Below are 27,846 nucleotides of genomic sequence, written 5' to 3' on the forward strand. Positions count from 1 at the left end.
TAAAAGCGGGGATACGGCCAGCCACTCTTCAAATGTGTCACAGCCGAACAAGCCCAATACATCATAAAAGAATTACATGAAGGCATATGCATATATCATTCCGGCGCATGCACCATGGCCACCAGAATCCTCCTCGCCGGTTACTTTTGGCCAACCATGGAGGCAAATTGCGACACTTTCGTCAAAAAGTGCATACGCTGCCAAAAACATGGCAACCTCATTTACCAAAAGCAAGAACAACTTCATTCCATACTCTCCCCATGGCCTTTCACCAAATGGGGAATAGACATCCTCGACCCCTTTCCCCAGGAAAAGGCCAAGTAAAATTCCTCATAGTAGCCATCGATTACTTCACCAAGTGGATAGAAGCCAAACCATTAGCCACCATTACGACCCAACAAGTCTAGCAGTTCGTTTGGAAAGATATCATATGCCGATATGGCGTCCCACATACAATCATAACCGACAATGGCCGACAATTCATAGACAAAGAGCTCGCTAAGTTCTACGCCGGTCTCGACATCAAACATGTAACCAGCTCTGTCGAGCATCCGCAGACCAATGGGCAGGTCGAGGCAGCCAACAAAGTCATACTAGTAGAGTTACGCAAATGGTTAGATAGCGCCAAAGGACGATGGCTAGAAGAATTAGTGGAAGTACTGTGGGCCTACAGGTGTACCCCTAATCATCAACAAATGAATCCCCTTTCAGTCTAGTATACGGTGCGAAGGCCATGATACCGGTAGAAATTGGCAAACCATCTTTATGCCGAGAACTATACGATCCGGAGAAAAACCATCAAAACATGTACACCCACCTCAACCTCCTATCTAAATTGAGAGAGAAAGCTCAAATACGCAACTTAGCAGCTAAATAGAAAGCGGTTAGAAATTACAACGCAAATTTATGACCACGATCATTCACCGCAAGAGACCTAGTTTGGAGAATGGCCAGCAGCGCGAGAAAGAAGGATGGCAAATTCTCTGCCAATTGGGATGGCCCATACCGAATACGCGAGGATACCGGGGGTGGCGCTTACAAACTAGAACAACTAACATGCGAAGAAATACCAAACACAAGGAACGTGTCCCATCTCAAATTTTACTTCAGCTTGAAAACTTGTTGTACAGAATACTTGTAACCTTGGGTGTACTCTTTTTCCTCACCTGGCATTTTTCCCTAAGGAGGGTTTTGGCCAAGGAGTTTTTAACGAGGCACCCCAATAAATTATGAATAAAGTATAGGGTTCTTGATTACATGTTCATCTCTTCATCCATCTTTCACATTGTTGTTTAAGTTCCCCACCCTTACCACAAGTAAACGGCCTAGGTCGAACACCCTTAACTTAATTTCAATTTTTTTAAGTTCCCCACCCTTACCACAAGTAGGAGACTTGGTTCAAGCACCCTTAACTTAATTTCAATTCGTTTAAGTTCCCCACCCTTACTACAAGTAGGCGGCCTGGGTCGAACACCCATAACTTAATTTCAATTCGTTTAAGTTCCCCACCCTTACCACAAGTAAACAGCCTGGGTTGAACACCTTTAACTTAATTTCCTTTCATTTAAAGTTCCCCACCCTTACCACAACTAGGCAGCATGGGTCGAACACCCTTAACTTAATTTCAATTCGTTTAAGTTCTCCATCCTTACCACAAGTTGGCGGCCTGGGTAGAACACCCTTAACTTAATTTTCATTCGTTTAAGTTCCCCACCCTTACCACAAGTAAGTGGCCTGGGTCGAACACCCTTAACTTAATTTCAATTCATTTAAAGTTCCCCACCCTTACCATAAGTAGGAGGCCTAGGTTGAACACCCTTAACTTAATTTCAATTCGTTTAAGTTCCCCACCCTTACCATAAGTAAGCGGCCTGGGTCGAACACCCTTAACTTACAACTATTACAACAATCGCACCCCAAAACATTGAACTACTTCCCAAATTAAAACGAACTATAACCAATTTCGGCCTACGTCAAAACACATTTACAAAAACATCATTCCGCACGTCCCTATAACATATCCCATCGGCATCACACAACAACAAACATACCAAGAATAACCATGACATTAACGATAAAGAAGATAGTGTACGGATTAACGAAAATATAGAAAATGTACGGATCAATACAGACTTAGAATCAAAGTCAAATTGAAAATATTCAAATATGAATCCTAAGTCGCCCCTATTAAGCATCTTTCGCATCCCCAGCATCATCAGGATTTGCATCTACTTTCTCCGCCTCCGCCATCTTCCCCACATCCTCCTCAAGGCTAGACTCCACCTCATCCACAAGTATACCATCAACCACATCTTTATTTACATCAAATTTAACATCATTAACATCAAAATCCTTATAAAAGAAGGTCGCTTGCCGCAACCCCTTCTAGAATCTATTTATATGCTCCTGAATAACAGAACTCTTCAAATCTTCTCTACACAAGAATACAATCCTTCCCAAAATCTATGTACAGACAAATGTAGTATATTCATTAAAAATTGTTGGATGACTCTTCTATTCCTTGTTATGCATGTTGAAAATTTGAAATGTAAATCACAAAGCCCCTTTGGGAATTTAAAATATTCAACCTATACCACAGACATTTGTTTCCACCTCTTACGTGCTCTATTATTTTACAAACCCTTTTTACCCCAGTCATTCATTCAATTAAAATGGCAGATCACAAAACTAGAAGTGCTCATATAACATAAATGACAGTAAGACACCTTGTGCACATAATTTTAGTGGAAAAGGTTTTCAATTTACTGGCTTTGTTACTTTTTTTCATTACATTGTAAACAGGCTTAGGATAAAAGTGTTCACTAGGTATGTTGAATTTGCTCATTGATGTTTGACCTTTATTTATCTCTTTTCTAACGTACTCATGCACCATTCACATTTCTCCAATTTTCATACTCTTGTTTTATTCATATGCCATATCCCACATCGCAGATGTTGCATTAACTAGTTTCATATTAATGTCTCTAGTAAGCAAGATTTTTTACAGTTGTGACACATATTAACTAGCAGAACTGGTTTATTGAACTATATATCAATATATCAATAAATACCTTTCAAATATGCCACACGATAAAGCTCCAACAAGAAGTTTGGTGATAGCACCCTTAGCCACTTTCTCTACTATTGCAATAGCCACATCATTTGATTTAATCACTACACAACATTCATATGCACCTGCACCAATAGTATCAGAATTCAAATCCCATATTGCGTTGATATAAAATCTCCAATAGCACATTTACTATAGTTACAGTAAACAATTTATGGACCATGAAGCCTACCTTAATTAAGTTGGTGTGTTCCTCAAACACTATAATTAGAAAAGAAATGTCTACGGTATTTAAGGAACTAAGGCAAACCATGAATTAATCTTCTCGTAGATTGAATGAAACACACATCTCAATTGGCAATTAGAACTTTATATCAGACATGATTGGCTTAGCCAATAGGGTTATTATTTAGTGGAAATCTAGGTGGCAATAACATTTTATATATATATATATATATATATATATATATATATATATATATATATATATATATATATATATATGTATATATATTATGGAAAATGATAAACTTCAGAAAATGGTTTACCTATAATTTCCTAATTGCATAAACATGTTTACAACACTTCCTGCAATATTTTATTAATTTTCAGAAACATAACATCAAACAACATATGTTTAGTATTAGTATACTTACAAAATGGCAAGAGCTTGCTTTAAACGAATGACTTTCAGAATCTTATCGGTTAGTCTTTCCTTGAAGTGAGTTGGGAAGAAAAGTCACAATGATTCATGCATTATATACAATTCAAGGATACAAGATGACAAAAATAAATCTATTGATATGCCTTGTAGTGAGATCTGAAACTCATGTTGACTTTCTTTGCTACTTCCACAAGCACTATTGATATTCCTTGCCCACTCAAAGAATTTCCAACCACCACCACAATCTGTTGCATGAAAAAATGCCTCTGTTAAGTTTAAGACTTATAAAATATGAAAGTTTAAGAATATTTATCATATTTAAGCTAATTCACATGGGCATGTTTCAGTATGCAAAGTTCATGCTCCGATCAAATTATTGAAAATAAAGAGATTACATAAGGCACATACCTCATTATTGAATGGTTTTGGGGTCCTATATATGTGACTATGCATTTGTTTTCTTTTCCATGTATCCATTCTTGAGCATTAGATGGACAAAAACAAAGAAAAATTATGATTAAGCTTAGCATTATATGAACATAATCTAATATTTTCTTTGGCATGAAACAAATGAATGACTAGATGCATGGTGTTAGAGATAAATAGATACAGGGTGTTATTAGATATAATACATGGTATTAGAGATAAATAGATGCAGGGTGTTAGAGATATAATACATGGTATTAGAGATAAATAGATGCAGGGTGTTAGAGATAAATAGATACAGGGTGTTACAGATAAATAGATTCATAGATATTGTTATGCACCTTTAGAAAAGGCTTTCTCCCTAAATGGTCCTCTTCTTCCACATTTGCCTGATAAAGCCACTGCCCTCCAACATCATGATTCTTCTCTAACACAACCACCCTGTAACCCTCTTTTCTCAACTCCCTAGCTGCTACTAGCCCTGATGGTCCAACTCTAATCAAAACCATATCACTATTAATAGAGAAATTAAACACCATCATCATACATAAATCACTCATACATGTATAATATAAATGGATTCCTTAGTCCTTGTCTTATCTTACTAAGATTCTACCTCAAAGTTTAGAGGGAATAAAGTGCATAAAATTCAATAACGAAGTACTTCTCACCATCTAAATGAATTTTGTAAATCAAATTTTGAGTTCAAGAATAAAACAACCATTAAAACATACAATTTCAATCTGGAAAAGGGTCTATTAAGACAAGACTCACATCTGCTCTCGTAGCTTGCACTTGAGAGACAAATCCACATGCTCTAGGTGCACATTATCCTTGTTTTATATCTTGTTGCCCTTAAATTATGATGTAAGTTGTATACGTCAACTAATGGGCACTAAGGTAAACCATGATCATTAAACTGCAATAAAAAGAGCTTCACATTATATATTTATGCTTAAATTAAATCAAAGATAGTTGTATTATGAGATCAAACGAGAAAATCATAATACATAATGGAGAAAAAAAATCAAACATTGAGACTCTATTTGACCAAGTTCACACTATCCAGTAGCATTCTCTTCTGCATTATACATTTATTTTTCAGTAAGCTTAACTAGCATCATAAGACTACGTGTTCTTTGAAAATATGTAGAAACAACACAAATGGCCCCAAAATACACATTATAGACACAATAATGCATCAATCCAATATAGGTTGTAGTTGGATTCGACAACTTACTTGTGATTTGACAAAATTTCAGCTCTAGGTGTAGCGTATGGCGACGCACGTCGCATTTCTCACTACAAATCCATACTTAGCCTTGATTAGGGTTTCAGTAGCAAAATTTCTCACCGTAAACCCATGCTTATTCGTGATTAGATTTTTTGTTTCAAAATGAAAAAAAACAAATCAATAGAATTGAAAGTTACAAACAATGACACTAAATAAAAAAAAAAAAAGAGTAGAGTAGAAAATTACTACTGTTTTACGAAGACAATAACAAATAGGTCAAATTGCTTTAGAGGAAGATGAGAAATTTCACATGAAATTTGAAAGAAAAAATAACAGTATCACATACCTCTTTGTATGGTTGCAGAAATTTCAGAAGCTTCTGAAAACTTTAGAAAACAAATTGAATAAACAAGCGAGAGACCATTACTTATGAGCTCAAGAAGTAAAACCAGGCAAAGAGACGAAGAAGACGATACACAAGACAAAGAACCGATTGTGAAATATTCAAATTACATCTTAAAAAAAACTTAAAAATATTTAAATAATATAAATTTGTTGCGGTTAGAATAAAATAACAGAAATAACATTCTTTTTTAGCGGTTAAGTATAACCTCAACAAAAAACACACTAATAAAAATTAGTTTTTTTTTACTGTCCTATTCCTCCCTATCCAATCAACAACCTTGAGGAAGAGAAAAGAAGAAATAGGGAAATTCTTCTATTTTTAAATCATGTCTATTATCTTGGTTTGAGGGTGATATCAAGATTGCAATTATGTCCACAATTTATTTTTCAGCTTAATTTTGAAAATGATGTAAAAATATGACTTTCAAATTATTTTTACAAAAATAATTAATCACGAAAATTTAAAAATTGTTATAAAATAAGGTTTAAAAAGTAATTTTTAATTATAATTTTTTTTATTACATTTTCTTTTAAATATTTTTTTATTAAAATATGTTACTTTCATTTATACATTTTCATATATTTTCTACGGTAAATCAAACTTATATAATGATAATTTTTAATTATTTTTAAAATAAAGTATAATTTGGTAATCTTGTTTTTTTATGATTTAAATATAAGTTTTAATCTATCACATCCATCAAATCACTCACAAACTTGAACAAACTTTACTCTTAATTCACCCAGTTTCACCTTTAATCCACTTAAAGTGAACAACACAAACTTCACACTCTAATCCACTTGATGTCATCCTCTCCCTCTCCATCCAATCAACCTTGAGGGAGAGAGGGGAAGGAAGAGGGAAATTCTTCTATTTTTAAATCATGTCTATTATGTCTTGGTTTGAAGGTGATATTAAGATTACAATGATGTCCGCAATTTATTTTTCATCTTAATTATGAAAATGATGTAAAAATATGACTTTCAAATTATTTTTACAAAAATAATTAATCACGAAAATGTGAAAATTGTTATAACATAAGGTTTAAAAATTAATTTTTAATTATAAAATTTTTTATTACATTATATTTTAAATATTTTTTTATTAAAATATGTTATTTTCATTTTTACATTTTCATATTTTTTCTACGATAAATTAAACTTATATAATAATAATTTTTAATTATTTTTAAAATAAAGTACAATTTGGTAATCTTGTTTTTTTATGATTTAAATATAAGTTTTAATCTATCACATCTATCAAATCACTCACAAACTTGAACAAACTTTACTCTTAATCCACCCAGTTTCACTTTCTTAAAGTGAACAATGAACATGATGAACTTCACACTCTAATCCACTTGATGTCATCCTCTCCCTCTCCATCCAATCAACCTTGAGGGAGAGAGAGGGGAAGGAAGAGGGAAATTCTTCTATTTTTAAATCATGTCTGTTATGTCTTGGTTTGAAGGTGATATCAAGATTACAATGATGTCCGCAATTTATTTTTCATCTTAATTATGAAAATGATCTAAAAATATGACTTTCAAATTATTTTTACAAAAATAATTAATCACGAAAATGTGAAAATTGTTATAACATAAGGTTTAAAACCTAATTTTTAATTATAAAATTTTTTATTACATTATATTTTAAATATTTTTTTATTAAAATATGTTATTTTCATTTTTATATTTTCATATTTTTTCTACGATAAATCAAACTTATATAATAATAATTTTTAATTATTTTTAAAATAAAGTACAATTTGGTAATCTTGTTTTTTTATGATTTAAATATAAGTTTTAATCTATCACATCCATCAAATCACTCACAAACTTGAACAAACTTTACTCTTAATCCACCCAGTTTCACTTTTAATCCACTTAAAGTGAACAATGAACAAGATAAACTTCACACTGTAATCCACTTGATGTCATCCTCTCCCTCTCCATCCAATCAACCTTGAGGGAGAGAGAGGGGAAGGAAGAGGAAAATTCTTCTATTTTTAAATCATGTCTGTTATGTCTTGGTTTGAAGGTGATATCAAGATTACAGTGACGTCCGCAATTTAATTTTCAGCTTAATTATGAAAATGATGTAAAAATATGACTTTCAAATTATTTTTAGAAAAATATCTAATCACGAAAATTTGAAAATTGTTATAACATAAGGTTTAAAAAGTAATTTTTAATTATAAATTTTTTCATTACATTATCTTTTAAATTTTTTTTATTAAAATATGTTATTTTCATTTTTACATTTTCATATTTTTTTCTACGATAAATCAAACTTATATAATAATAATTTTTAATTATTTTTAAAATAAAGTACTATTTGGTAATCTTGTTTTTTTATGATTTAAATATAAGTTTTAATCTAGCACATCCATCAAATCACTCTCAAACTTGAACAAACTTTACTCTTAATCCACCCTGTTTCACCTTTAATCCACTTAAAGTGAACAACACAAACTTTACACTGTAATCCACTTGATGTCATCCTCTCCCTCTCCATCCAATCAACCTTGAGGGAGAGAGGGGAAGGAAGAGTGAAATTCTTCTATTTTGAAATCATGTCTGTTATGTCTTGGTTTGAAGGTGATATCAAGATTACAATGATGTCCGCAATTTATTTTTCAGCTTAATTATGAAAATGATGTAAAAATATGACTTTCAAATTATTTTTACAAAAATAATTAATCACGAAAATGTGAAAATTGTTATAACATAAGGTTTAAAGTGAACAACACAAACTTCACACTCTACTCCCCTTGAATTCATCATCTCCCTCTCCCTCCAATCAACCTTGACGGAGGGAGAGGTTTGGGGGGAGAGGGGAAGGAAGATGGACATTCTTCTGTTTTTAAATCATCTCTATCATGTCTTGGGTTGAAGGTGATATCAAGATTACAATTATGTCCACAATTTTTTTTTCAGCTTAATTATGATATGATGTAAAAATATGACTTTTCAAATTGTTTTTACAAAAATAATTAATAACGAAAATTTGAAAATTATTATAAAATAAAGTTTAAAAAGAAATTTTTAATCATAAATTTTTTATTAAATTATCTTTGAAATATATTTTTTATTAAAATATGTTACTTTCATTTATACATTTTGATATTTTTTCTTCTACGATAAATCAATCTTATATAGTGATAATTTTTAATTATTTTTAAAATAAAGTAGAATTTTGTAATCTAGTTTTTTTATGACTTAAATATAATTTTTAATCGATCACATCCATCAAATCACTCACAAACTTCAACAAACTTTATTCTAAATTCACTCACTTTCACCTTTAATCCCCTTAAAGTGAACAAGACATGCTTCACACTCTAATCCACTTAATTTCATTTATCCCTCTCCCGCCAATCAACGATGAGGGAGAGAGAGGGGAAGGGAGACAAAAATTCCTCTATTTTTAAATCATGTTATGCTATGGTTCGGGGATGATATCAAGATTACAATTATGTCCATAATTTATTTTTTAGCATAATTATAAAAAAGATGTAAAAGTAACGAAAATTTGAAAATTGTTATAAAATAAGATTTAAAAAGTAATTTTTAATTATAATTTTTTTTATTAAAATACGTTACTTTCATTTATACATTTTCATATTTTTTATACGATAAATCAAACTTATATAATGATAATTTTTAATTATTTTTAAAATAAAGTACAATTTGGTAATCTTGTTTTTATTTCATTTCAATATAATTTTTAATCTATCACATCCATTAAATAACTCAAAAACATTAACTAACTTTACTCTAAATCAACTCACTTTCACCTTTAATCCACTTAAAGTGAACAACACAAACTTCACACTCTACTCCAATTGAATTCATCATCTCCCTCTCCCTCCAATCAACCGTGAAGGAGAGAGGGGAAGAAAGAAGGAAATTCTTCTATTTTTAAATCATCTTTGTTATGTCTTGGTTTGAGTGTGATATCATGATTACAATTATGTACACAATTTATTTTTCAGCTTAATTATGATAATGATGTAAAAATATGATTTTTCAAATTATTTTTACAAAAATAATTAAATTCGAAAATTTGAAAATTGTTATAAAATAAGGTTACAAAAGTAATATTTAATTATCAAATTTTTTGTTACACTACCTTTTAAATATATTTTTATAAAAGTATGTTACTTTCATTTCTGTTATGTCTTGGTTTGAAGGTGATATCAAGATTACAATAATGTCCGCAATTTATTTTTCAGCTTAATTATGAAAATGATGTAAAAACAAGAATTTTCAAATTATTTTTACAACAATAATTAATCACGAAAATTCTAAAAATGTTATAAAATAAGCTTTAAAAAGTAATTTTTAATTATTAATTTTTTTGTTACACTATCTTTTAAATATTTTTTGATTAAAATAAGTTACTTTCATCTATACATTTTCATATTTTTCCTACGATAAATCAAACTTATATCATGATAATTTTTAATTATTTTTAAAATAAAGTAGAATTTGGTACTCTTGTTTTTCTTTGATTTAAATATAATTTTTAATCTATCACATCCATCAAATCACTCACAAACATTAACAAACTTTACTCTAAATCAATCCACTTTCACCTTTAATCCACTTAAAGTGAACAACACAAACTTCACACTCTACTCCAATTGAGTTCATCATCTCTCTCCCTCTAATCAACCTTGATGGAAAGAGGGGAAGGAAGAGGGAAATTCTTCTATTTTTAAATCATCTCTGTTATGTCTTGGTTTGAGTGTGATATCAAGAGTACAATTATGTCCACAATTTATTTTTCAGCTTAATTATGAAAATGATGTAAAAATATGACTTTTCAAATTATTTTTACAAAAATAATTAATAACGAAAATTTGAAAATTGTTATAAAATAAGGTTTAAAAAGTAATTTTTAATTATAAATTTTTTTATTAAATTATCTTTTAAATATTTCTTTTATTAAAATATGTTACTTTCATATATACATTTTCATATTTTTTCTACGATAAATCAAACTTATATAATGATAATTTTTAATTATTTTTAAAATAAAGTACAATTTGGTAATCTAGTTTTTTTTTGATTTAAATATAAGTTTTAATCTATCATATCCATCAAATCACTCACAAACTTCAACAAACTTTACTCTAAATTCAACCACTTTCACCTTTAATCTCCTTAAAGTGAACAAGACAAGCTTCACACTCTAATCCAATTAATTTCATCCTATCCCTCTCCCGCGAATCAACTATGAGGGAGAGAAAAATTCCTCTATTTTTAAATCATTTCTGTTATGCAATGGTTCGGGGGTGATATCAAGATTACAATTATGTCCGCAATTTATTTTTTAGCATAATTATGAAAACGATGTAAAAGTAACGAAAACTTGAAAATTGTTATAAAATAAGGTTTAAAAAGTAATTTTTAATTATAATTTTTTTGATTAAAATACGTTACTTTCATGTATACATTTTCATATTTTTTATAGGATAAATCAAACTTATATAATGATAATTTTTAATTATTTTTAAAATAAAGTATAATTTGGTAATCTTGTTTTTCTTTGATTTAAATATAATTTTTAATCTATCACATCCATCAAATCACTCACAAACATTAACAAACTTTAATCTAAATCAACCCACTTTCACCTTTCATCCACTTAAAGTGAATAACAGAAATTTCGCACTCTACTCCAATTGAATTCATCATCTCCCTCTCCCTCCAATCAACCTTGACGGAGAGAAGGGAAGGAAGAGGGAAATTATTCTATTTTTAAATCATCTCTGTTATGTCTTGGTTTGAGTGTGATATCAAGATTACAATTATGTCCACAATTTATTTTTCAGCTTAATTATGAAAAATGATGTAAAAATATGACTTTTCAAATTATTTTTACAAAAATAATTAATAACGAAAATTTGAAAATTGTTATAAAATAAGGTTTAAAAAGTAATTTTTAATTATATAATTTTTTATTACATTATCTTTTAAACATTTTGTTATTAAGATATGTTACTTTAATTTTTACATTTTTAATATTTTTTTCTACAACAAATCAAATTTATATAATGATAATTTTTCACTATTTTTAAAATAAAGTACAATTCGGTAATCGTTTTTTTCTTTGATTTCAATATAATTTTTAATCTATCACATTCATCAATTCACTCACAAACATTAACAAACTTTACTCTAAATCAACTCACTTTCACCTTTAATCCACTTAAAGTGAACAACACAAACTTCACACTCTACTCCACTTGAATTCATCATCTCCCTCTCCCTCCAATCAACCTTGACGGAGGGAGAGGGGAAGGGAGAGGGATATTCTTCTGTTTTTAAATCATCTCTATTATGTCTTGGTTTGAGGGTGATATCAAGATTACAATTATGTCCGCAATTTATTTTTCAGCTTAATTATGAAAATGATGTAAAAATATCACTTTTCAAATTATTTTTACAAAAATAATTAATAACGAAACTTGGAAAATTTTCATAAAATAAGGTTTAAAAAGTAATTTTTAATTATAAATTTTTTTATTAAATTACCTTTTAAATATTTTTTTATTAAAATATGTTATTTTCATTTATACATTCTCATATTTTTTCTACGATAAATAAAACTTATATAGTGATAATTTTTAATTATTTTTAAAATAAAGTACAAATTGGTAATCTTGTTTTTTTATGATCTAAATATAATTTTTAATCGATCACATCCATCAAATCACTCACAAACTTCAAAAAACTTTACTCTAAATTCACTCACTTTCACCTTTAATCCCCTTAAAGTGAACAAGACAAGCTTCACACTCTAATCCACTTAAATTCATATTATCCCTCTCCCGCCAATCAACAATGAGGGAGAGAGAGAGGGGAAGGAAGAGAGAAATTCTTCTATTTTTCAATCACGTCTGTTATGCAATTGTGCGGGGGTGATATCAAGCTTACAATTATGTCTGCAATTTAGTTTTTAGCATAATTATGAAAACGATGTAAAAGTAACGAAACTTGAAAATTTTTATAAAATAAGGTTTAAAAAGTAATTTTTAATTATATAATTTTTTTATTAAAATACACTACTTTCATTTATACATTTTCATATTTTTTATACGATAAATCAAACTTATATAATAATAACTTTTAATTATTTTTAAAATAAAGTACAATTTGATTATCGTGTTTTTCTTTGATTTCAATATAATTTTTAATCTATCCCATCCATCAAATCACTCACAAACATTAACAAACTTTACACTAAATCAACTCACTTTCACCTTTAATCTACTTAAAGTGAACAACACAAACTTCACACTCTACTCCAATTGAATTCATCATCTCTCTCCCTCTAATCAACCTTGATGGAAAGAGGGGAAGGAAGAGGGAAATTCTTCTATTTTTAAATCATCTCTGTTATGTCTTGGTTTGAGTGTGATATCAAGAGTACAATTATGTCCACAATTTATTTTTCAGCTTAATTATGAAAATGATGTAAAAATATGACTTTTCAAATTATTTTTACAAAAATAATTAATAACAAAAATTTGAAAACGGTTATAAAATAAGGTTTAAAAAGTAATTTTTAATTATAAAATTTTTTATTAAATTATCTTTTAAATATTTCTTTTATTAAAATATATTACTTTCATTTATACATTTTCATATTTTTTCTACGATAAATCAAACTTATATAATGATAATTTTTAATTATTTTTAAAATAAAGTAAAATTTGGTAATCTAGTTTTTTTATGATTTAAATATAAGTTTTAATCTATCACATCCATCAAATCACTCACAAACTTAAACAAACTTTACTCTAAATTCAATCATTTTCACCTTTAATCTACTTAAAGTGAACAAGACAAGCTTCACACTCTAATCCACTTAATTTCATTTTATCCCTCTCCCGCCAATTGACGATGAGAGAGAGAGGGGAAGGGAGAGAAAAACTCCTCTATTTTTAAATCATGTCGTTATGCAATGGTTCGGAGGTGATATCAAGATTACAATTATGTCCGCAATTTAATTTTTAGCATAATTATGAAAACGATGTAAAAGTAACGAAACTTGAAAATTGTTATAAAATAAGGTTTAAAAAGAAATTTTTAATTATACTTTATTTTATTAAAATACGTTACTTTCGTTTATACATTTTCATATTTTTTATACGATAAATTAAACTTATATAATGATAATTTTTAATTATTTTTAAAATAAAGTACAATTTGGTTATCTTGTTTTTCTTTGTTTTCAATATAATTTTTAATCTATCACATCCATTAAATCTCTCAAAAACATTATCAAGCTTTACTCTAAATCAAGTCACTTTCACCTTTAATCAACTTAAAGTGTACCACACAAACTTCGCACTCTACTCCAATTGAATCCATCATCTCCCTCTCCCTCCAATCCACCTTGATAGAGAGAGGAGAAGGAAGAGGGAAATTCTTCTATTTTTAAATCATCTCTGTTATGTGTTGGTTTGAGTGTGATATCAAAAGTACAATTATGTCCACAATTTATTTTTCAGCTTAATTATGAAAATGATGTAAAAATATGACTTTTCAAATTATTTTTACAAAAATAATTAATAACAAAAATTTGACAACTATCATAAAATAAGGTTTAAAAAGTAATTTTTAATTATAAAATTTTTTATTAAATTATCTTTTAAATATCTTTTTTATTAAAATATATTACTTTCATTTATACATTTTCATATTTTTTCTACGATAAATCAAACTTTTATAGTGATAATTTTTATTATTTTTAAAATAAAGTACAATTTGGTAATCTAGTTTTTTAGAATTTTTAATCGATCACATCGATCAAATCACTCACAAACTTCAACAAACTTTACTCTAAATTCACTCACATTTACCTTTAATCCCGTTAAAGTGAACAAGAAAGCTTCACACTCTAATCCACTTAATTTCATCCTATCCCTTTCCCGCCAATCAAGGATGAGGGAGAGAGAGGGGAAAGGGAGGGAAAATTTCCTCTATTTTTAAATCATGTCTGTTATGCAATGGTTCGGGGTGATATCAATATTACAATTATTTCTGCAATTTATAGTTTAGCATAATTATGAAAATGATGTAAAAGTAACGAAAACTTGAAAATTGTTATAAAATAAGCTTTAAAAATTAACTTTTTAATTATAATTTTTTTTCATTAAAATACGTTACTTTCATTTATACATTTTCATATTTTTTATAGGATAAATCAAATTTATATAATGATAATTTTTAAAATAAAGTACAATTTGGTAATCTTGTTTTTCTTTGATTTAAATATAATTTTTAATCTATCACATCCATCAAATCACTCACAAACATTAACAAACTTTAATCTAAATCAACCCACTTTCACCTTTCATCCACTTAAAGTGAATAACACAAATTTCGCAGTCTACTCCAATTGAATTCATCATCTCCCTCTCCCTCCAATCAACCTTGACGGAGAGAAGGGAAGGAAGAGGGAAATTATTCTATTTTTAAATCATCTCTGTTATGCCTTGGTTTGAGTGTGATATCAAGATTACAATTATGTCCACAATTTATTTTTCAGCTTAATTATGAAAAATAATGTAAAAATATGACTTTTCAAATTATTTTTACAAAAATAATTAATAACAATAATTTGAAAATTGTTATAAAATAAGGTTTAAAAATTTATTTTTAATTTTTAATTTTTTTATTAAATTATCTTTTAAATAATTTTTTATTAAAATATGTTACTTTCATTTATAAAATTTCATATTTTTTTCTACGATAAATCAAACTTATATAATGATAATTTTTAATTATTTTTAAAATAAAGTACAATTTGGTAATCTTGTCTTTTTATGATTTAAATATAATTTTTAATCTATCACATCCATCAACTCACTGACAAATTGCAACAAACTTTACTCTATGTTCAGTCACTCTCACCTTTAATCCCCTTAAAGTGAACAACTATGTTCGCATTTTATTTTTTAGCATAATTATGAAAACGAGGTTAAAATAACAAAAATTTGAAAATTGTTATAAAATAAGGTTTAAAACGTAATTTTTAATTATATAATTTTTTATTACATTATCTTTTAAACATTTTGTCATTAAGGTATGTTACTTTAATTTTTACATTTTTAATATTTTTTTCTATGACAAATCAAATTTATATAATGATAATTTTTCACTATTTTTAAAATAAAGTACAATTCGGTAATCGTGTTTTTCTTTGATTTCAATATAATTTTTAATCTATCTCATTCATCAAATCACTCACAAACATTAACAAACTTTACTTTCAATCAACTCACTTTTACCTTTAATCCACTTAAAGTGAACAACACAAACTTCACACTCTACTCCACTTGAATTCATCATCTCCCTCTCCCTCCAATCAACCTTGACGGAGGGAGAGGGGAAGGGAGAGGGATATTCTTCTGTTTTTAAATCATCTCTATCATGTCTTGGTTTGAGGGTGATATCAAGATTACAATTATGTCCGCAATTTATTTTTCAACTTAATTATGAAAATGATGGAAAAATATCACTTTTCAAATTATTTTTGTTCCTGCAGAGAACAAACAAGAGGTTAGGCACAAGCGTCACCTTATCACGTAGTCCGTTATCTCTTCAGTTGGCCTCTTCCCGGTCGATACATGTCAACTTGAACCCAGGAGGGGTTACCTGCAGAAGAATCTCCGAAGCTCAAGTAAGTCAAAGCTCTCAGAGAGTCAAATCAGTGATTAATGAATGCGTACCTTTAAATGATGGGGTCCACGTGTATTTATAGGGCATTAATGACGTTTAACCATTTCATGGGCTGGGTTTTGACATGGGCTGTAGTTTGGGCCATGAATGGGCCTGGGCTCCAAACCAGGCCCTTGAGACCTATTGAACGCGGGGGCATCGATGTTAGCTTAAGTTCATTGGAGTAGTCGGTCTCGACCGGCTACTTGCCTAGATGGCTTATGTTGGTGATGTCCGGGTACTAGGCGGTTTCGATATGCACATTGTTTACTTGGTTGAGTTTGGCTAGGTACGGTACACCAGTCCCCCAGCCTTGTCCGATATGGGTTGTCGGTCAAGGATGATATGTGTTGGTAAGCTAGCAGAACCGGCTAGGTGTGATACACCAGTCCCGCAGCCTTTAAGTGTGGTGAACAGTGTTAAGGCTTAGAATTTGCAACTATCAGAAGGTAGGTGAAAGGGCGTCAGTTGGTCACATCGAAAAAGTTTTGGCGCCGCCATTTTGGAGTGGGAATTTTCGCAATGATGGTATCGATTGGTCTGTGATATGGTTTTGGCGGGAAAAGGTTCGTCGTTTGGGATCGCAGGCTATAAATGTGTGTTTGCAAACAGATAAGAGGCTACCTATTTCATTTGTGATTTCTGAATTTAAAGACCTTGTGCGCGTAAAAGTGTTCGACTAGTCCTCTATTTCGACCGACATCTTCTCGTAAAAAACGAAATCAGGTATGTCCAGTAGTAGTAGCGTGTCTACGTCTAGTAGTAGTGAAAGTACTGAGTCAGATAGGAGTAAGGATGGATGACTTGGCGGAGAGGGTACAAGTTCTGGAATTGTTACAAGCGGGATGCCGATGGAGGTGGTGAGGGAAGTTCGAGAGGATCCTCCTGAAGAGTTGGAGGAGAGTAACTGGCCGGCCAAAGGCGGCTATGGATGGGTTGCTGCTGATGTTCGTGACCAATCATCCTTATTTAGGTGGTCTCGTCTGTTAAACTCTTGGCTAAACTGTACACCCGTTATGTCTAGGGGTGTCAGCGGAGACATTGTTTCGCTAGAGAGGGTAAGTGTCGTCGACCGGGTATGCCACGGGCAGGAGGGGGCTACCGAGAAATTCTTTTACATGTATATGTGCCACTTTTCTCAGCTTCATGTACGACTACCCTTTGACGACTTCACTATGGGTGTGCTGCGGGCGTTGAATGTGGCATCTACCCAGCTACATCCTAATAGCTGGGCCTACTTGCAGGCCTTCCGCATTCTGTGCGAGTCTTTGTACTTGGAGCCTACTCCCTATGCCTTCTTGTATTTTTATGACACCAGACCCCGAAGGCCGGCTACTTGGCTTTCTTTAATCAATCGCCCCAGCATCAGCAGGTTGGATGCTTTCTCCCAGTCTTTCAAGCACTTCAAAGACGGGTACTTCAAGGTCGTTGTGAAGGAAGGGGGTAAACCGCATTTTTTGAATGCAGATGGGAGTACCAAGTTTCCCTTTAACTGGACCAACAATCCTTCTCGTTATAAAGACATGGGAGTGGAGGAGTTATCGGCTGGTGACAAGGAGGTGGTGGGGATGTTGTTGAAATTTGTGGATAAGTTGCCCACTAAGGGCCTAGTTAGGGTTTATAATTCGGTGCATCCGATAATAGATATTGAAGGTATCTATTTATTACTTAAGCTGTGTTAATGATGCTAAGTTGTTTTGATCCGAGTCGTGATATGTTATTGCAGGGCATATGGCGCAGTCTGGTAAGAAGAATTTGGCGCTCTTTCAATCACTGAGGAAGGAGATGGCCGCTAAGGCCAAGGCGGCTGGGAAAGTTGATGTTCCCAACTTGCAGGAATCGGTTGTGGAGGTACATGTACACGGCGGGACGAAAAGAAAAGCTGAGCTTCCGCCCCGTCCTGGGAAGGGCAAAGACGTGAAGAAAATAAGGGCAACTATTCTTGGGTCGGCTAGCGGGGCGGGATCGGCTAGTGGAGAGAAGTTGCCTGAGGCCAGGTTGATCGAGTTGCCGGAGATATCCGTGAGGAAGGATATCTCGATCAACCTGCCGGACATTGTTGTTAACTCTATTGATAACATGGAGGTTGATCATATCGTGAGAACAATGATAGAGTTTGGAAGCAAGGCCTTAGTCTTGAGTCGGCGTGTGGGGTCTCTTTACAGAAGGGAAGTAAAGGAGGTGGGGGAGTTGCAGGGTAAAGTGGATAAGCTTGAGGAGGAGAAGGCGGCTCTAGAAAAGGAGAAAGAAGGCTGGGAAGCGGAGAGGAAGAGGCTGGCATCATGGATAGTGCGTTGTTTGGACTCTGAGGAAAAACTAAACAAGCGTATAGGGGAGTTGGAAGAAGACTACGAGGATTTGAAGGATAAGTACGATGGGGCTGTTGGGGAGTTGGACGATTTGAAGAACAGCGTTATCCAAGAGCATATAAATGGTTTTGAGAAGGGGTTGCGGCAAGCGACCTTCTTCTATCAGGATGTGGATGCCTTGGATTCGAGATTTGACGTAGATAAGGATGTAGTTGGTAGGAAGTTGGTGAGAGAGGATGAGGGGGATGCGGAGGAGGTGGAGGAGAGGGCGGCAGAGGAGGAGAAGGATTCGGGAGCTGCTGTGGTGGGTGAGGAGAACAAGGGGGTGTAGTTAATTCAATTTTTCTTGAAACTTGAACTTTGTTTGTAATAATCCGTATATTATTTTACTTTGCCTTCAATATGATGAATGCCTTGTGTATGCTATGTTAGATGTTGTTAATATGTATGATTGTGTTGCGTTAGCGGTATGGCTAATTGTGAAGGGGTGTTGGATTTTGACCGTTTTATTTGAACTTAAACGAATGAATCAAGATTAGAGGGTGTTCGACCCAGGCCGCTTACTTGGGGTAAGGGTGGGGAACTTAAACGAATGAACCAAAGTTAGAGGGTGTTCGACCCAGGCCGCTTACTTGGGGTAAGGGTGGGGAACTTAAACGAATGAACCAAAGTTAGAGGGTGTTCGACACAGGCCGCTTACTTGGGGTAAGGGTGGGGAACTTAAACGAATGAATCAAGATTAGAGGGTGTTCGACCCAGGCCGCTTACTTGGGGTAAGGGTGGGGAACTTAAACGAATGAACCAAGATTAGAGGGTGTTCGACCCAGGCCGCTTACTTGGGGTAAGGGTGGGGAACTTAAACGAATGAACCAAAGTTAGAGGGTGTTCGACCCAGGCCGCTTACTTGGGGTAAGGGTGGGGAACTTAAACGAATGAATCAAGATTAGAGGGTGTTCGACCCAGGCCACTTACTTGGGGTAAGGGTGGGGAACTTAAACGAATGAACCAAAGTTAGAGTGTGTTCGACCCAGGCCGCTTACTTGGGGTAAGGGTGGGGAACTTAAACGAATGAATCAAGATTAGAGGGTGTTCGACCCAGGCCGCTTACTTGGGGTAAGGGTGGGGAACTTAAACGAATGAACCAAAGTTAGAGGGTGTTCGACCCAGGCCGCTTACTTAGGGTAAGGGTGGGGAACTTAAACGAATGAACCAAAGTTAGAGGGTGTTCGACCCAGGCCGCTTACTTGGGGTAAGGGTGGGGAACTTAAACGAATGAATCAAGATTAGAGGGTGTTCGACCCAGGCCGCTTACTTGGGGTAAGGGTGGGGAACTTAAACGAATGAACCAAGATTAGAGGGTGTTCGACACAGGCCGCTTACTTGGGGTAAGGGTGGGGAACTTAAACGAATGAACCAAAGTTAGAGGGTGTTCGACCCAGGCCGCTTACTTGGGGTAAGGGTGGGGAACTTAAACGAATGAATCAAGATTAGAGGGTGTTCAACCCAGGCCACTTACTTGGGGTAAGGGTGGGGAACTTAAACCAATGAACCAAAGTTAGAGGGTGTTCGACCCAGGCCGCTTACTTGGGGTAAGGGTGGGGAACTTAAACGAATGAACCAAAGTTAGAGGGTGTTCGACCCAGGCCGCTTACTTGGGGTAAGGGTGGGGAACTTAAACGAATGAATCAAGATTAGAGGGTGTTCGACCCAGGCCGCTTACTTGGGGTAAGGGTGGGGAACTTAAACGAATGAACCAAAGTTAGAGGGTGTTCGACCCAGGCCGCTTACTTGGGGTAAGGGTGGGGAACTTAAACGAATGAACCAAAGTTAGAGGGTGTTCGACCCAGGCCGCTTACTTGGGGTAAGGGTGGGGAACTTAAACGAATGAACCAAAGTTAGAGGGTGTTCGACACAGGCCGCTTACTTGGGGTAAGGGTGGGGAACTTAAACGAATGAATCAAGATTAGAGGGTGTTCGACCCAGGCCGCTTACTTGGGGTAAGGGTGGGGAACTTAAACGAATGAACCAAGATTAGAGGGTGTTCGACCCCAGGCCGCTTACTTGGGGTAAGGGTGGGGAACTTAAACGAATGAACCAAAGTTAGAGGGTGTTCGACCCAGGCCGCTTACTTGGGGTAAGGGTGGGGAACTTAAACGAATGAATCAATATTAGAGGATGTTCGACCCAGGCCACTTACTTGGGGTAAGGGTGGGGAACTTAAACGAATGAACCAAAGTTAGAGGGTGTTCGACCCAGGCCGCTTACTTGGGGTAAGGGTGGGGAACTTAAACGAATGAATCAAGATTAGAGGGTGTTCGACCCAGGCCGCTTACTTGGGGTAAGGGTGGGGAACTTAAACGAATGAACCAAGATTAGAGGGTGTTCGACCCAGGCCGCTTACTTGGGGTAAGGGTGGGGAACTTAAACGAATGAATCAAGATTAGAGGGTGTTCGACCCAGGCCGCTTACTTGGGGTAAGGGTGGGGAACTTAAACGAATGAACCAAGATTAGAGGGTGTTCGACCCAGGCCGCTTACTTGGGGTAAGGGTGGGGAACTTAAACGAATGAATCAAGATTAGAGGGTGTTCGACCCAGGCCGCTTAGTTGGGGTAAGGGTGGGGAACTTAAACGAATGAACCAAGATTAGAGGGAGTTCGACCCAGGCCGCTTACTTGGGGTAAGGGTGGGGAACTTAAACGAATGAACCAAGATTAGAGGGTGTTCGACCCAGGCCGCTTACTTGGGGTAAGGGTGGGGAACTTAAACGAATAAACCAAGATTAGAGGGTGTTCGACCTAGGCCGCTTACTTGGGGTAAGGGTGGGGAACTTAAACGAATGAACCAAGATTAGAGGGTGTTCGACCCAGGCCGCTTACTTGGGGTAAGGGTGGGGAAATTAAACGAATGAACCAAGATTAGAGGGTGTTCGACCCAGGCCGCTTACTTGAGGTAAGGGTGGGGAACTTAAACGAATGAACCAAGATTAGAGGGTGTTCGACCCAGGCCACTTACTTGGGGTAAGGGTGGGGAACTTAAACGAATGAACCAAAGTTAGAGGGTGTTCGACCCAGGCCGCTTACTTGGGGTAAGGGTGGGGAACTTAAACGAATGAATCAAGATTAGAGGGATAGAGTCATAAAGTAGGGAACCATTCTTTTTATTTATTCAAATAGGGGTGCCTCGTTAAAACCTCCTTGGCCAAAACCCTCCTTAGGGAAAAAAGACCAAGTGAGGAAAAAGAGTACACCCATGGTTACAAGTATTGATTCGACTATGATACATGTTCAGCTGAAGTAGAACTTGAGGTGGGATACATTCCATGTGTTGGGAATCTCTTCCCCAGATAATTGTTCTAGGCGATAAGCCCCTCCTCCTGTGTCTTCTCGTATGCGGTATGGGCCGTCCCAATTGGCGGAGAACTTGCCATCCTTCTTTCTAGCACTGTTGGCCATTCTCCATACTAGGTCTCCGACGACAAACGATCGTGGGTGTAGGTTTGCGTTATATTTTCTGGCAGCTCGTTGTTTGGCGGCTAGATTGCGTATTTGGGCTTTTTCTCTGAGTTCGGGAAGGAGATCGAGATGTAGGGCCATGTTTCGGTGGTTATGAGTTGGGTCGTATAGTTCTCAGCGCAGGGATGGTTCGCCAATTTCTACTGGTATCATGGCGTCTGCGCCGTAGACTAGGCTGAATGGGGATTCGTTTGTTGATGATTGAGGGGTGCATCTGTAAGCCCATAGTACTTCGATTAACTCTTCAGGCCATCGGCCTCTGGCGGTATCCAACCTTTTACGTAGCTCTACGAGAATAACTTTGTTTGCCGCTTCCGCTTGCCCATTGGTCTGTGGATGTTCTACAGAACTTGTGATATGTTTGATGCCTAAGCTGGTGTAGAATTTGGCTAACTCCTTGTCGATAAATTGTCGGCCATTGTCTGTTATGATGGTATGTGGTACACCATATCTGCATATAACGTCCTTCCACACAAACTGCTGGACTTGCTAGGCCGTGATGGTGGTTAATGGCTTGGCTTCGATCCATTTGGTAAAGTAGTCAACGGCTACGATTAGGAACTTGACCTGCCCCTTGCCGGGTGTGAAGGGTCCTAGGATGTCCATTCCCCACTTAGCGAATGGCCAGGGGGACAGTATGTGGTGTAGTTGTTCTTGTTTCTGATGTATAAGGTTGCCGTGCTTCTGGCATGGCTTGCATTTCCTGACGTGATCCTGGCAGTCCGCCTCTATCGTGGGCCAGAAGTATCCGGCTCTGAGAACTCTTGTGGCCATGGTGCGTGCGCCTGAATGATAACCACAGATTCCTTCGTGTAGTTCCTTAATGATATACTGGGCTTGCTCTGACGTGACACACTTAAGTAGGGGTTGGCCGTATCCACGTTTGTAGAGGTCCTCGCCTACCATAGTGTACCTGGCGGCCTTGGCCAGCCAAGTTTTGTCCGCGTCGGGGGGAAAGGGGGGTTGCCGGTTTTGAGGTACTGAATGTAAGGGGTGGTCCAGTTTGGGTTTTGAGTGGGGGTGATGTTGTTTGATGGGGTGTGGGTTAACGTTTGGCAAGTGTGTGACGGAAGGTGTGGATAGTGTTTGCTGTAGTAGGGATCGATTACGGTTTTTGAGTTTGGTACTGGCTAATTTGGAAAGGATGTCGGCTTTGACGTTGTCGGTTCTGGGGATATGTTCGACGCGGACCTGTTCAAAGGCGGATTGAATAATTGCGCGGACTAGATGGTAGTATTGTTGAAGGATGGGGTCTTTGATTTGGAATTCGTTGTTCAGATGACCTACGGTGAGTTTGGAGTCGGTTTTGCATGATAACTTTTTGACGCCGACTTCACGGGCTAGGGAGAGGCCGGCGAGGATAGCCTCGTATTCGGCTTGGTTATTCGACGTTTTGAAAGCAAAGTGAAGAGACTTCTCAATGAGGATGTCGTTGGGGCCTTCCAACACGATGCCGGCGCCGACACCCCTTGGGTTCGAGGAGCCATCTACATGAAGCGTCCATTGGTCCTCAACAGGTGTTTGTTGTAGGTCATTGACGAAGTCTAAAAGACACTGGGCTTTGATGGGGTCGTGGGGTTCATAGCGAATGTTGAATTCGGAGAGCTCCACGGCCCATGATGACATGCGTCTAGCTAGATCCGGCTTTTGTAGTATTTTTTGGATTGAGTAATCGGTCTTGACGGTTATGGTGTGGTTTTGAAAATACGGGCGTAGGCGGCGTGCGTCGTGGACCAAGGATAGGGCTAGTTTTTCTACCATTTGGTATCTGGTTTCAGGGTCTTGTAGTGTTCTGCTCACGAAATACACAAGATGTTGCGTGCCTTCTGCTTCTTGGACACGGGCAGCGCTGACGGTGTGATCGGTGGCCGTGATGTATACTAGCAGGGGTTGGCTGATGTCTGGTTTGTGGAGGATAGGGGGTGAGGTTAGGGATGTTTTGAGTTTCAGGAAGATCTGTTCACAGTCATCAGTCCACGTGAACCGAGCGGATTTCTTTAGGAGCTGGATTATGGGTTGAGTTTGTTCTGCTAGTTTTGGCAGGAAGCGAGAAATGGCCGTGAGGCGGCCGATTAGCCGTTGGACTTCTTTGACAGTAGTGGGGCTGCGCATTTCGATGATGGCACTGCATTTTTCGGGGTTAACCTCTATGCCGCGTTGGGTTAACATGAAACCAAGGAATTTACCCCGGTCGACGCTGAATACACATTTATCGGGATTTAGGCAGAGATTGTACTGGCGCAGGGCGGAGAATACTGCCTCCAAATCTTTAGCGTGTTGATGATGGCTTGGGGACTTGACGACCATGTCATCGACGTAGACTTCGACACAGTGTCCTGTCAGATGGCTGAAGACTTTGTCCATTAGTCGCTGGTAAGTTGCCCCAGCGTTTTTGAGGCCAAAGGGCATGACCCTATAGAAGTAGTTGGCGTCGTCTGTGATGAAGGCGGTCTTGTGCATATCTGCTGTGGCCATGGGTATTTGGTTATAACCTGAATATGCATCTAAAAAGCTAAGCACCTTGTTTCCTGCCGCGCCGTCTACGAGTCGATCGATGTTGGGTAAGGGGTAGGCGTCGCGAGGGCATGCCTTATTCAAGTCTGTGTAGTCCACGCACATCCGCCATTTGCCATTGGCTTTCTTTACCAAGACAACGTTAGAAAGCCAAGTGGTGTATTGTGCTTCTTCTATAAACCCTGCGTTCAGTAACTTGTCGGCTTCTACCTTGGCTGCTTGTCTGCGTTCTTCCCCAAGTTTGCGCTTTTTCTGGGATACGTAGCGGGCTTCTTTATATATCGAGAGCTTGTGGGACGCCACCTTGGGGTCTACTCCAAGGAGGTCGGCGGTTGACCAGGCGAAGAGATCCGTGTTATTGGTGAGGATGGGTGTGATTGTGGCACGCTCATCAGAGTTCAAACCGATGCCCAAGTTGATGGAATGGCCATTGGGGAGTTCCAGGGGAGTAGTGTCCTCGACTGGTTCGAGGCGGGCATCCCCGCCTATTCTGGGGTCAAGGTCCTCGCCGGATAGGGCTATGCGGGAATTAGGTGGTCGTTCGATGTGGTTTGTTTGTTGGATTGGGAGTTGCGGTCTTAAGCTTGCCATGTAGCACTCGCGTGTCAGGCGTTGGTCACAGTGGATGGTCAAGATATCGCCGGATGGGGCTGGGAACTTCATGGCTAAGTGAGGGGTAGAGACGACTGCATCAAGGGTATTGAGGGAAGGATGGCCCAGGAGTATGTTGTAGGATGTTGGCGCATCGACTATAAGGAAGCGGATTGGGATGGTATTGGTTTGGGTTCCTTCCCGAAAGACGGTATGGAGGTCTATGTAGCCTCGGGTGGATACTTGTTCACCGGAAAAGCCGTATATGGGCTCATCATATGGTATCATGGCGGTGTCAGGAAGTTGTAACTTTTGGTAGGTGGCCCAGTAGAGGATGTCAATGGAGCTGCCATGACCCACAAGGACTTTCTTAACAGCATAGTTTTCGATTTCGATGGTGATGACCATGGGGTCGTCCTGTTGGTGGTCGAGGCCGTGGAAGTCATCGTCTGTGAATACGATGGGGGGCATATGTCGTCTGTGATGGGATTGAGTGATATGGTTGATGGATTGTATATGGCGGAGGTGTTTCTTTCTGGCGGACGAGGTGGAGCCTCCACTTGCGAAGCCACCAGAGATGGTGTTAATGGTGCCTCGTAAGGGGGGTCGGCAGGGGTAATGTTGGTGTGGGCGGGCTCTGGTTGTTGATTGTTGGGTTGGGTGGAGTGGCTATTTTGGTGGGCGTTGCTTGGTTGTCGTCTGTGGTCATGCCGTGGAGGGTGGCGGGATCAAGAGGAGGAGGAGTGGTCATCCCTACGGATGAAGCGGCGAAAGTGGCCGGCACGTACCAGTTCTTCGATTTTATCCTAGAGCGCTTTGCATTCTTCCGTAGTATGACCGTGGTTGCGATGGTACCGACAATACTTGGTCATGTCGGCGTTAGGAGGTGTGATTGTCTTTCGTGGTGGGGGAGGAGGTCAGCTTGGAGGGCCTCGTCTAGGATGCGGGAGCGGGCTACCGTGAGTGGAGCATATCTGGTGAAGCGAGGTTGGCGGGGTTCGCGTGGGCGTATGTCAGGGCGCGGGTGAGGCTGTGGGGTGGGATTGGAGGTGGGGTTGGAGGTGTTGGCGACGTAGTCATTACAGAATTTGGTGTGAAGAGTTTGCATTTCCTCCATGCGAACGTAGTCAGCTGCGCGCAGCTTGAGTTCGTGCATGGAGGTGGGTGGGTGGAGGTAGACGTTGTTGGCGAAGGGGCCGGGTTGTAGGGTGAGGGTCATACATTGAAGTATCATCTCCTGGTTGAGGTGTGGTGTACGAAGTGCGGCTTTACTGAAGCGATCGATGAATGTTCTGAATGGTTCATTGGGTTCCTGTCTGATACCTAGTAGGGATATGGTGGTGGTTTGATGTGGGCGGCTTCCAGCGAAATGTGTGGAAAACATGTGTGAAAGGGTGTCGAAGCTATCAATTGAGTAGGGTGGAAGGGTGGTAAACCACTCTAGGGCAGGGCCTTTGAGGGTAGTGGGGAAAGCTTTGCAAAAGACTGCGTCTTGGGATGTGTACAGGGCAACGTGGGTGATGTAGACTTTCAGGTGTTCGTCGGGGTCGGTTTCGTCGGTGTAGCGATCCAGGTTGAAGGGTTCCCACTGGGCTGGGAGAGGAGTGTTAGCGATAAAATCTGTGAATGGGTGGCGGCGTCTGGGCTGGTGAGGGGGGGGAATGTGGGGTGGGGGTGGGTGGTTGATCATAGCAGGAAAGGTGGAGGTGATGTTATGAGGAAGGATGTGGGTTGTGGGAAGATACTGTAGGTTGTAGGGTGGAATATATGTGGTGTGGAGAGCGGGGGTATGTTGTGGGGAGCGTGGGTGGTTGAGGGTGCTGTGAGCCCTGGTTGAGTGGATGGAAAGTGATGGGGATGGGTGGAGGTAAGGGGTGTCTGTTGGGTGGTGGTGAAGGTGTGGGGCGTGGGATTGTATTCACTTTCTTCCTCTGTAGGCTGGAAGGCCGGAGATTTCACAGCTTTAGAGGTTTCTTTGGCTTTTCCCTTCAGGTTGGCGTCTGCCTCGATCCTTCTCCTGAGGCGAGAGTTTTCTTGTTTTAGCGCTTCCATTTCCTCAGCGCTGTGCTTCTTCAGGTCTGCGAGTTCTTGTTGCATCTTTACCTGGCCGTCTAGGATGGCGGCCAAGTCGGGGGTGATGCCGGGAGGTCCAGAGGGGCCGGCGTCCGCTTGCTTGTTAGCTCCAGCTTTGCTACGGGTAGAAACCATCTTCGGAGAAAAACGGGTACTAAAGGTGCTCGTTTCGTGCCCCAGGGTGGGCGCCAATTGTTCCTGCAGAGAACAAACAAGAGGTTAGGCACAAGCGTCACCTTATCACGTAGTCCGCTATCTCTTCAGTTGGCCTCTTCCCGGTCGATACATGTCAACTTGAACCCAGGAGG

The 27,846-nt window shown here is 37.3% G+C and overlaps 1 long non-coding RNA gene across 6 annotated transcripts; it reads right to left on the reverse strand.

Moving 5' to 3' along the window:
- Window positions 1-2,068: 2,068 nt before the first annotated feature.
- Window positions 2,069-5,859, reverse strand: LOC114163197. 6 transcript variants are annotated; one of them, XR_003599382.1, is made up of 8 exons: window positions 5,741-5,859; window positions 5,401-5,462; window positions 4,935-5,079; window positions 4,502-4,655; window positions 4,143-4,212; window positions 3,727-3,979; window positions 3,072-3,195; window positions 2,069-2,312 (listed from the first exon to the last, which is right to left on the reverse strand). It is a non-coding gene; the product is annotated as an uncharacterized LOC114163197 (long non-coding RNA). The 6 variants fall into 6 exon arrangements; XR_003599384.1 differs by adding an exon at window positions 3,303-3,352 and having other exon boundaries at window positions 3,848-3,979; window positions 5,401-5,859; XR_003599383.1 differs by lacking the exon at window positions 5,401-5,462.
- Window positions 5,860-27,846: the final 21,987 nt, after the last annotated feature.

Source organism: Vigna unguiculata, chromosome 1, assembly GCF_004118075.2.
Source record: "Vigna unguiculata cultivar IT97K-499-35 chromosome 1, ASM411807v1, whole genome shotgun sequence".
Taxonomy (NCBI): Eukaryota; Viridiplantae; Streptophyta; class Magnoliopsida; order Fabales; family Fabaceae; genus Vigna; species Vigna unguiculata.